Source organism: Lepisma saccharinum, chromosome 13 (genome assembly GCF_977018435.1).
Source record: "Lepisma saccharinum chromosome 13, izLepSacc3.1, whole genome shotgun sequence".
Taxonomy (NCBI): Eukaryota; Metazoa; Arthropoda; class Insecta; order Zygentoma; family Lepismatidae; genus Lepisma; species Lepisma saccharinum.
This window is the reverse complement of record NC_139241.1, coordinates 15,809,245-15,812,681: the sequence shown is the minus strand read 5'-3', so window position 1 is coordinate 15,812,681 and position 3,437 is coordinate 15,809,245. Positions and strand designations below refer to the sequence as shown.

General features: G+C 35.3%; 1 non-coding gene across 1 annotated transcript; it reads left to right on the top strand.

Moving 5' to 3' along the window:
* The first annotated feature begins 2,577 nt into the window (after nucleotides 1-2,577).
* LOC145997575 (U5 spliceosomal RNA) lies at nucleotides 2,578-2,695 on the top strand. Its single transcript, XR_014442976.1, has one exon. It is a non-coding gene; the product is annotated as a U5 spliceosomal RNA (small nuclear RNA).
* The last annotated feature ends 742 nt before the right edge of the window (nucleotides 2,696-3,437 follow it).

Below are 3,437 nucleotides of genomic sequence, written 5' to 3'. Positions count from 1 at the left end.
TAAATTTGAGATTTTTCAGAAACTATCAATACTGGAGACTTGAAATTTTGTAGACATATTCTATTCGAGATTCTCTACATTTTATGTCTCTATAATTTTCCTGTTATATGCAATATTTAAGCTACAAATCTCTGATTTATATCTGTTCTATAAATAGAATTTTCTGAAAAGTGCAATATTAACAAAGTTGTTAATATCTTCGGAACCATGAATGCTAGAGACATGGGGCTTGGTGATTTCTCATGGGCATTTCAAGATGCAACTTTTTGATCTCTATAAATTTTCAAAAATCTCTTGCCATTCTCTAGATCTTGAATAACTTGCCTATTTTTCTTGAATAACTTGCATATATCATACAATATCAAGAGGGGCATATTTTTAACAAGTTTATGGACAACAATCTCACAGAAGTGCCTTTTTGTAAGTATAGGCACATCAATCTGAGGGGGCTCTTCCTTTCTCATGGAATCCATGAGGGCTTTTTTACAAAAATCTTGGATTAGAGGGGGTGCTACACTTGAGCAAAAAGCTCATATGCTCATGTTGAGCTAGCTTTAAGTATAGCCAAATATGCTTGGGGAGAGCTCTTCCTTTCTTGAGTTTATAATAGCACAAGTACTACTACTTACCAAATATAGGTTAGACCGTCTTTGGCGTAAAAGTTGTCAGCATCGCACAACCAGAAGATCTTAATGTCGTATTTGGCTAGCTTGCTTCCTATGTATTGCACGAACTGGCATCTCCCACGGAAAGGCACTAACTGTTCATCAATCGTAAGAAAGGCGCCGGGCACCATGATTCTGCTACAGTTTTTGATAAAAAGTGTCCAGATATATCGAAATGCAGCCATGTGATCAGTCTCCAGACATGCAGCGCCAGTATGTTTGTCATCAGATCAGAGCAGTCTTCTGATGTCTTCGAAACGATTTACTTCAAAGGTTGCTTTGTATTTCGGGTTGAAGAATTTGTTGATAAAAAGCTAAGGAACAGGGACATCCCAACTTCTCTCAGTTGGCCTCGATCCGCGCCAAATACATCTGCGCATGCGCACTTTGCAGTGAGTCATGGCAGGGTATGTGGTTGACCTTGAGATGATTGCGTTTAGTTTGGGCATAATTGAACATAATATGTAGGATCAATTTCCCTTTATGAATGTTTTCCTGCTGTTTTCAGGCTGGGGTCAAAATGACCCCACACATGGAAAGGAAGGGTATTGTTAAAAAAACGTAAAAAATATAATTTAAAATAAATTGTAAGCAATTTATTTATACATGTTCCTATAGCTGAAGGAGTATGGTAAGATGTCAGAGAAAATCAGAATTATTTATTTAGATTTTATTATAATACCAGGAAATAAACAGACAGTAGGGTCAAAATGACCCCACACATGCATCCGAGGGTTAAATGTGTATCATTCTCTTTATTGTGCATTAGAATCTGCTCAGTGGTTCAAAATGTACATCAAATAACACACATATGGTGATGAATACCGTGGGCCACGTTTAAAATTCATGGCTATGATTTATGCAGATGTTTAAGATTTAGATCCATTCACGATAATAATTAATCAGAAGCTACCACTTGGACTCAGTGGGGCCTGGAAACTGTGGATTAGTGGGAGCTTCTCCAACAGCGTACAGGCGAGATTTAAGACTAACATAAATGTGTATTTTAAGAAGTTAGTCAAGCGTTTGCTTGTAATATGAACACAATCAATCCTTGGATGTTCTACAAATACATTATTTTTCATTATTCTAAAAAAAATGTCATCTTGGCATTTTGTTTAAAAGTTTTATTTTTTAAAAAAAAATATATCCTTTTCGACAAATCAACATTAAAAGCATGTTAAAACAAACAAGAGAACACAAATTTGCCAACCCTGTATGGAAGTAACATTGTGAAAAAGAAGTCGTTAGCGTATGATAGGAAATTTTGGAACACAAAATTCCTTTTACTTATTTCTTTCTCTCTAATTTACAATTGTCGAAATGTAACTTGCTTTGATGCCGAGAATTATTACGTTAAGTAATTTCCACGGAACTATCTTGTTTTATATTCATGGTTATTTCCCAATCTATACTAAATTTCGAGATTCCATCACTACATATATACGTGCAAGAATCGCATGACATTAAAGTGACCCGTCACAACCGAAATAACTGCGGTAATTTTCTTTCTTGCTTCGGTTTGGTTTCTTTACGAAACATTATTAAGCATGCCTGTGGGAGAAACCCGAAAGTGTAATCGTGTTGCATATGAGAACAGGTAAACTGAAAATTCTTCGTGAAATGGAATTTGTTGCCAAAGTACAAGTTCCCACTAGTTGAAATGGTGGCCGAGAGATGGCAGAATTTGCTGTCGGTTTATCATTTGTGTACGTTGGTCCGTGCACATGACGCAAATTAGAAATCGGCACGGATTTATATTTTTATTCTCTCGTTTTAAGAAACGAAAATCACACAAAACGAGGTTTTATGTTTCAACAAGTAAAACAGCAAATTCCTACGAAACCTACACGTTCCCATGCGCAGTGAATTGAACTTCAACATAGGCTAGGAAAAATTGGTGGCCTGGAAACAACTCTGGTTTCCCTTCATACGCAAAAATCTTTCGCCTTTTACTAAAGATTTCCGTGGAGGGGAACAACAAACGAGTCTAATATTATTTTTTATAAAGGCTTGGTACAAACTGAGCCCGATTAGCAAACACAACGAAAACTGTAGGTGGAAATGTGTGCTCTTGCTCAGCTTGATAATCTCTCACCTTCTGAAATTTGCAGGCAGGAGGATCTGTATGGGCGCTTGCTGCTAAATTTCCAAATGTTCTTGTCATTTCACAACGAAGCCGAACATGGAAATGACTTCACTGGGAGGATTGTATGGAAACAGAGTTAGCATGATCAAAACGAAGTGTTTTGAACAATATGGTTTTTCCGTTTAAAACATATTTCTTTGTTAATTCAAATGTTTAAACAAAGCGTTTGAAACATGTTTCTTTTCAGATTTGTTTAAAACACATTTTGATACTTGACGTTTGATAGTTTGTGATTATTTGTGTGTTTTGTAACTACGCGTTTTCTTTAACCCTCGGATGCATGTCACTTTTTTTTACAACTTTACATATGTGTGGTCATTTTGACCCCAATGCAATTATGCATTGAAATAAGTACGACAGAGTAAATAGTTTAGCTAATATGGTTTATGGATCAATAATTTCTCTGAATATAACATAGGAAACAATTATCATTTTATTATTATTATTTAAGCCCCCCCAAGAAAATAACAATGTATTGACAATTCACTGTTCTACATATTAATGGTAGTTACACTTCGCTCGCAATTATCAGAACTTCAGTTGACATGAGAAACAGTATTTTAAAGATAACACAATACAGCCCTAAATATTATTTTATCTAGAACAAATAAATTAAAAGAAAA